The sequence below is a fragment of the Prionailurus viverrinus genome, chromosome B4 (assembly GCF_022837055.1).
Source record: "Prionailurus viverrinus isolate Anna chromosome B4, UM_Priviv_1.0, whole genome shotgun sequence".
NCBI classification, from domain to species: Eukaryota; Metazoa; Chordata; class Mammalia; order Carnivora; family Felidae; genus Prionailurus; species Prionailurus viverrinus.
In genome coordinates this window covers 25,971,241-25,979,304 of record NC_062567.1, presented here as the reverse complement: position 1 = coordinate 25,979,304, position 8,064 = coordinate 25,971,241, and the positions used below count along the sequence as shown (strand labels likewise).

The following is an 8,064-nucleotide window of genomic DNA, read 5'->3' as shown; positions in this document are numbered from 1 at the left end:
CCTGCTTTCAATATTTTGGGGCAGACACCCAGGAGTGGAATTGCTGGATCCTACTGTAATTCTATTTTTAACTTTTTGAGGAACAGTCATACTGTTTTCCATAGTGTCTATACCATTTTACATTCGCACTGACAGCGCACAAGGGTCTCAATTTCTCCACATTTTCACCAATACTTGTTATATATTTATAAATTCCTAATAAGTATGAGGTGGTCAGAGTAATCTTTTAAAAACATAAACCAGATCATGTCATTTTCCTGGTAAAACCACAATGCCTTTCGGCTATCTTGTAAAAGTGAAACTCCTTGTTATGAGTGCTGAGAAGGCCTTGTGGATCTGGCCCCATCCTCTTCTCCAACATCCTCTCCTACACTGTCCCTTTGCTCACTGTCCTCTAGCCCATGAACTTTCTGGTTTATTATTATTATTATTACTATCATCAATGTTTATTTATTTTTGAGAGACAGAGAGAGGCAGAGCACAAGTGGGGGAGGGGCAGAGAGAGAAGGAGACACAGAATCCGAAGCAGGCTCCAGGCTTTGAGCTGTCAGCACAGAGCCCGACCCCGGGCTCGAACTCTCGGACCATGAGATCATGACCTGAGCCACAGTCAGAAGCTTAACCGACTGAACCACCCAGATGCCCCCCTTCCTGTTTTTCAAACATGCCAAGGCGTTTCCACCTCTCAGCCTTTGCACAGCCTCTTCCCTCTGCCTGGAAACCCCTAGAAACCCCGACCCTTCCCAAGGCTGGCCCTCTCCCCCTCACTCAGGTCTGAGCTTAAATATAGGTATTTCCTGAGTGCTGCTCCCAATCACTTGTATCAGACATTTCACAAGTGTTTCTTAAGCATCTACTATATGACAGGCCCTATTCTAACTGCTGGGGGTATAGGGTGGACAAAACACTAAAATCCCTACCCTTATGAGACTTCTATTCTGGTGACTGTCTACAAGGTGCTAATCACCACTGCAATCGTCTTGTTCATCTTTTCAATGTTTATTTTATTGGCTGGTCATTTTGGCATCATTTATAAAGCAAAAGTTGGAAACAACCCAAATGCCTGACAGTGGGAACTAGTTTAAAAATGTATCATTCATCCTTAATAATATAAAGTCATACGTCTGTTTTAAAGAATGAGTAGACCTATACATACTGCCATGAAAAGGCAGCCACAATATACTTACAGGGGACACATGGATGTACGCCTTCTGAGTTCCCTCTGCACCAGCCTCCTCTCAGACCCTCAGCTTCCTCTTCACCTCAGCACATGGTTCTACCATCTGGGCCCAACACATGGGCCCAATCCCTGGGCCTGGGAGAGCAAGGCTGTATCCTCTTGCTGCCTCTACATAAACAGGCCAAACACTTGCCCAGAGTTTACCTGCTCCTGCTACTTCTGCCCTTGGATGAGACCACACGGCAGGGCATGGGCTCTGACATCCTAAGTGGCCACACAAGAGGACAGGTGAGGCAACATGGAAATGTGGGAGTTAACACCCCCGGGAGACTTTTGCCTTTACTGAGTATTTCAAAAAGCTTTTCTTCATATGGCTTACATCTCTCCATATTTATCATATTAGAAATTAAAAGTGAAAAAACATTTAAGTATTTATTAATTGATTTTAAACATCAGCAAACACTCATTGTATGCAAACATAAATAGCATATTTTATATGAAAACAAAATATATTTTCCAGAACAAAAAAATTAAGCCAGAAAAGTGGTATTGCTTTACACTTTAGCAGGTCTCTTACCAGAAAGCTCAATTCTCATATCTGCTTCTGCATTCAATCTGTTGCAGTATCTTACTTTTTTATTATTTAAAAAAACTTTTTTTTAATGCTTTTATTTTGAGACAGAGAGAGACAGAGCATGAGCAGGGGAGGGGCAGAGAGAGGGAGACACAGAATCCGAAGCAGGCTCCAGGCTCTGAACTGTCGGCACAGAGTCCAATGTGGGGCTCGAACCCACAGACTGTGAGATCATGACCTGAGCCAAAGTCGGAAGCTTAACTGAAGTCGGAAGCTTAACAGGTGTCCCTGTTGCAGTATCTCATTTTGGTTTAAGTTCATGAAGATAATCTGGCTGCAGATGTGCAATTGGAAAAAGCAGACATAGCATTTTCAGATAACTGGAAATTCTTCTTTGATACTGCACCAAAACTTGACAAGTATTAGTTTCTGAAAGGTTAACTGCAACATGGAATCTGAAACCGCATCAATAAACTCTCTGCACTCCATTATATTAAAACACATTGTTCATTTGTACTTTGGGTGGATATTTCACCCAAGTGTAATACTGATCTTACAGACACCTGAAAGGGTCTTGGGGATTCTCAAAAGTCCATGGACCACACTTTGAGAAGTGATGATTTATTTATTTACTTGTTGATAGTTTGTTCTTCCCAATCCTACCCTCCAGAAAGTCAGCTTCACAGGAGTGGGAACACTGTTCATCTTCAATCCCTTGAACCTAGAACTGTACTCAATAGTCACTAGTTCAATGAATGCACCTCAGTGATTCTTTAAGAGAGGCATCCCATAAAGTTATCTTATCACCTTACAGGGATGGCTCATGGTTCTACATGACTTGAGACTACATTAAATTATTTCCCCAGGATTTAAAAAATTGATGTCATAAAGACAAATTAATTTAAAACTAACTAGCTTTAAAATTCACAAATTTTGCCCTTAAGAAACAGATTGTGACTTTCAATAATAAATATTTATTTCCATAAACATTAAATAAAATACAGTATAATACAATGTCAAGTACCCTTTAAGAAATATGTGGTACAAAATTCTACATATGGGGTCTGTCTAACCAATGCTTTATGAAGGAATTCTTCCTTCTTTACAGGAAGTATGCAGAAAGAAGAGTAAATGAGATTAGGCTAAAAGAATGTTGTAAGAAAAAGATGAAAACAAAATAAGAAAAAGTTACATGGCATCTTTTAAGAATATTCATAAAAGCTCTGGTATTTCCTGGAAGTTAGAAATGAAGAGTCTCAGGCCCCACCAGACCTACTGTGCAGATGATGTTTTCCAAATATAGCCGTACAATATGTTCCATTCCACATGTTGTGAAGTTGACCCTTCTCCCATCAAGTGATGGGGGCAAAGTCTCTTCCCCTTAAAAATGGGAATACCTTTTGGACTGACTCAACCAATAGATTATGGTAGAAGTGACACTAGGTGACTTCTGAGATTACATCATAAAAACGCCATGCACTTCCACCTTGCTTTCTTGGGCCACTTGGTGAAACCCAGCCACTATGCTGAAGGGAGCCACGCATACACTTGGAAGGGATACATGTGAGCTTCTGGTCAAGAGCCTCATCTAGGGTCTCATTCAACAGACAGCATTAACCACTAGACTGTGTGAGTAAATATTCAGATGATTTCAGTTCCCAGCTGTTAAGTTATCTTCAGTATCCAACTTTCCCATCTAAGCATGTATGGGGACAAGCTTTCCCTACCAGGCCCTGTTCAAATTGCAGGTTTGTGAGCAAAATAAATGAGTAATCACTTAATGGCTGTTTTAAGCCACTAATTTGGGATGATCTGCTGTCCAACAGATAACGAGAACACCCACTGAATCAGTATCTGCATTTTAACACAATCCTTCAATAATTCATATGCACATTTCAAATGTGGGAAGTATTGTGCTCGCTTTGGCAGCACATATACTAAAATGTGGGAAGTATTGATTTTTTAAAAGTTTTTATTTAGACAGAAAGAGAGGGAGAGAGAGAAAGAGAGAGAATGCAATCAAGGGAGGGGCAGAGAGAGGGAGAGAATCTGAGTTGACAGTCTAGAGCCCAATGTGGGGCTCGAGCCCAGGCACTGTGAGATCATGACCTGAGCTGAAATCAAGAGTTGGCACTCAACCAACTGAGCCACCAGGCACCCCAAGAAGTATTGATTTAAAGTAAAATTGTGTGACATGTAATTCTCCTACTGCCTTTAACAACACTGATTGCAAATTATGACAAACTTCATACTGAGTTAAAATTGTATTTACAGTAATTATTCCCAGAAAGCTAGATGTGCTGTGTTCTCTTGTGTTAAAACTTGTCCAGATCATGGGTCTGACTCACAGTTGGAGGGTATTTTCTCCATGAGAGATGGAGAAAACTGGCTAAGTAATCGAGGCAAGTCAAAAGATTTTAGAAGCCAAGATTCCTGAAATGTTGTAAAGATGAGGACTGAGGATGTGTGACTGTCTAGCAAACTTACTCATGTCAAGAGCAGTAATCATTTTAATAGCAGGTGGCTTAAAACTTTTAAAAACAGATGGTGTCATGCTACCAAAATGAAATGCAGATGAACATTATGCAGGTGTTTGCTATTGTTAAAGCATAACAACAAAACTGTAATTCATCGCATTCTCTGGGGGCAGGTTTTAAAATTGTGTTAGCTAAAGGCCTATGGTTTCCTAAAGCAGTGTAGAGGATAGCTTTCATTCCTACTCGTGAATGTGGTTACTATCACCATGGTTAAGTTCTTTGTTCAGTGAAGTTGAACATTTCACTCATAGTGCTCTAAATTCTAAGTCAATCCAAATCACAAAGATCCATGAATAATAATCATCAGCTGTCACATGATGTCAATTGGATATTTGGGAACATCTAAATTTTTAAATTCGTTTTTCCAGTTTCCAACCAGATATTTGGCATCCTGTGACCACAGCCAGGTCATTTAGCATTTCCTCCTATCCCTATCAAACTCACCTGCGTTTAGACTATTCCTGCAAAGAATAGCCCTGCAGCTGCTGTTACATTAATGTGCAGCTTGCTTTATTCCTTTTCCAGTTATAAACAATAACTCATTAGTAAGGGTTCTTGGTTGCAAACAACAGAAACACATTCTGGCTAATGTAAGCAGAAAAGGATTTATTGGAAGACTAATAGGGGCTCATGAACACACTAGGGGGAGGAGTTCCAGGCTTGGGAAAGGGCGGGGGTCAAAGAAGTCCCAGCCCCACCCACTTCCGCACCTACAGTGCTACCACCACAGGGAGACTATCCTCCAAAAGATCTAGCGGCCTCCTAGGTCAAAGTCCTCCTGGCTTTTGTAAGAGAGAGGTGGATGTGAGATGGGCAAGCTAAAATTTCCCCTTCTGCTGAGATTCCTCACTGAGGAAGAAATACTATTTCCCATAAGAAAACTGGGATGTTATAAGGAAATAGGATGATGTTGGGCATCCAAAACCCTCTATACATCTGCTATAAATAATGTGTAAGACTTGTTTACATTATGAAATAATGCATGTTCATTGTGGGAATATATAGTATTGGTTTTTTTTTTTTAAATTTTTTTCAATGTTTTATTTATTTTTTGGGACAGAGAGAGACAGAGCATGAACGGGGGAGGGGCAGAGAGAGAGGGAGACACAGAATCTGAAACAGGCTCCAGGCTCTGAGCCTTCAGCCCAGAGCCTGACGCGGGGCTCGAACTCACGGACCGCGAGATCGTGACCTGGCTGAAGTCGGAGGCTTAACCGACTGCGCCACCCAGGCGCCGCTATAGTATTGGTTTTTTAATGTTTATTTGAGAGAGAAAGTGTGCGTGAGCAGGGGAGGGGCAGAGAGAGAGAGAGAGAGAGAGAGAGAGAGAGAGAGAATCCCAAGCAGGCCCCTCGGGGTGAGCCTAGAGCCCAAAGTGAGGCTCTATTTCATGAACTGTGAGATCATGACCTGAGCTGAAATCAGGAATCAGATGCTCAGCCCACTGAGCCACCCAGGCACCCCTATAGTATTTTCTTTCTATATATTTTTTTTCTAAAATTGGAATTATATTGAATGTACTATTTATAACCAACTTTTTTCTCCCAACACATTGTGATTATTTTCCATGTAATTAAACTATTCATCTGCTTTTCAATTGGTTTTCAGTGTTGGCATAGTATTTCTTCTCTGTATGTATTTTAATCACTTAGGCAATTTTTACTTTACCTTTTACTATTGTAAATAATGCTGAACTGAACATATACTTCTCTTTTTTTCTCTTTTGCTTAAGTATGTTGAAGGCTTACCATATATCAGGTAATATGCTAAGGTGCTTCGTGTGCATTTCCTCGTTTACTCCCCACAATGCCCTGTGTGGTAAATCCTATTATTATCACCATTTTCCAGATGAGGAACATGCTGCTTAGAGGCTATAAAGAATGTGCCTAAAATGACATGGACACTGAGGGACACTAATTACTGTGAAGGTCACACAGCCAGCAGAAGCAGAACCAGCCTGCAAAGCTACATATAGCTCAGGCTCTGAACTTCTTAAGTTCCTTCTTATGTAGCAGTTGTTGGATAATCCACAAATAGTTCCTTAGGATAATAAAGAAATCAAGAGAGGTGGCATTGAGGGAGTAAAGGCCTTTGATACATATTATGAGCTGCTCTCCTAAGAGCACCAATTTTATACAACCCCAGAAATCAATTAAAGGGCCTATTTTCCCACACTCTCGGGAAGGGCCTAGATGGAATACCTGCTAGGTATTACCTTTATTAGAGAACATTTGTAAATCTACCTGGTAGGAAAAAAGGTACCTTGGTTTTTACATTTTGCATGTTTTGTATTATATGATAATGCTACCTATGATTTATGATGTTTTACTATGTGTCAGTCAAATGTAAGCCCCAAGAAGGTAAAGATTATGTCTGTTTTGTTTATTGCTGTATCCCCAGCACCTAACAGAGTGCTTGGGACACAGCAGTCACGTGATAAAAATTTTCAGAGTAGAATAAATAAGGGAATGTGCCAGGCATTGAGTTTAGCACTTTATGTGGGTTATCTCAATCTCATAACACTCTATGCTTTAGCTAGTATTGACACCATTAATACTTTCACTAGTATGTCTGATGCAGTAGGAACTGCCAATGCCTTGCTTTGAACCTCAGGTTCAGCTGTTCTAAAGTAGGACTGCCCATCTCCCTCGGTCTTTCCCCAGATGGATTCCTTGTACAATACATGAGCTATATTTTAGGTCGAATCACCCTGAAATCATTCCAAACTTGGTGAAAATATGCCCATCCACTTTCCATGAAGTAGTAATGGAAACTTAATTTTTTAGGAGTCTTTTGATTTTTTTATTAGTTAGAAAAGGTCCATTTTTTATTATTTTTAAAAATTTTTAAATGTTTTATTTATATTTGACAGAGAGACAAAGCAGGAGCAGGAAGGGGCAGAGAGAGATGGAGACAGAATCTGAAGCAGGCTCCAGGCTTTGAGCTGTCAGCACAGAGCCTGACATGGGGTTTGAACTCACCAACCATGAGATCATGACCTGAGCTGAAGTTGTTTGCTTAACCGACTGAGCCACCCAGGAGCCCCAGAAAAGGTCCATTTTTTTAATTTAGCTTTATGATTCTGTGTTTGTGCCTTCAACACTTTCATAATGATTTTCTGCTCCTCGATCAGAAAAGCACTCTTGATCCTGTCCTGGAGACATTTAGTAACCACGGAAGCGCCACAGGCCTGGAGGACACGTTTTTTTGGTTTTAGACAGTCTCATAAACACTTCAGATCTCATTGCACAAACCCCTTGAAGTTGGCCTGGGCACATGCCACATGTGGATTTTGTGTACTGTCCCCACTCTTCTTGTTTTAAAGAGAAACAATTCTAATACCAGGGGCTCAGGGCAGCCTAGTTTTGCTAGAAGTTGTATTTGTAAAATCGCCTACAATGGTATGTCAAATGCGGGACCATTTGAATGCCTCTAGATACTATCCCTAAAAGGGAAAAAACAGAAACCTAATTTTATTTATAGAAGTTGGAAAGAACTCTCCATGTCTTAAAAACATTAGCCCTAATCCTCTGTCATCCTTTGTCATATAGTTTGCAAATACCTTCCAATATTTTTATTTGCCTTTTAGTTTTATTTACGGTATTTTTTTACATGTAAATATGTTCCCTTTTTTATAGCAAAATCTATCTGTCTTCCCCTTTATGATTTCTTTCTTTGCTGTTATGCATAAAAGTCTTTTCTACTTTAAGTAGGCTAGTAATCATATATAATAACCATTTTCTTGATGGAATTATCTGGATATAGAATAAAAA

General features: G+C 40.1%; 1 pseudogene; it reads right to left on the bottom strand.

The window, feature by feature from the left end:
- Window positions 1-6,815: 6,815 nt before the first annotated feature.
- LOC125170539 (60S ribosomal protein L34-like) lies at window positions 6,816-7,713 on the bottom strand (annotated as a pseudogene).
- Between the last annotated feature and the right edge of the window lie 351 nt (window positions 7,714-8,064).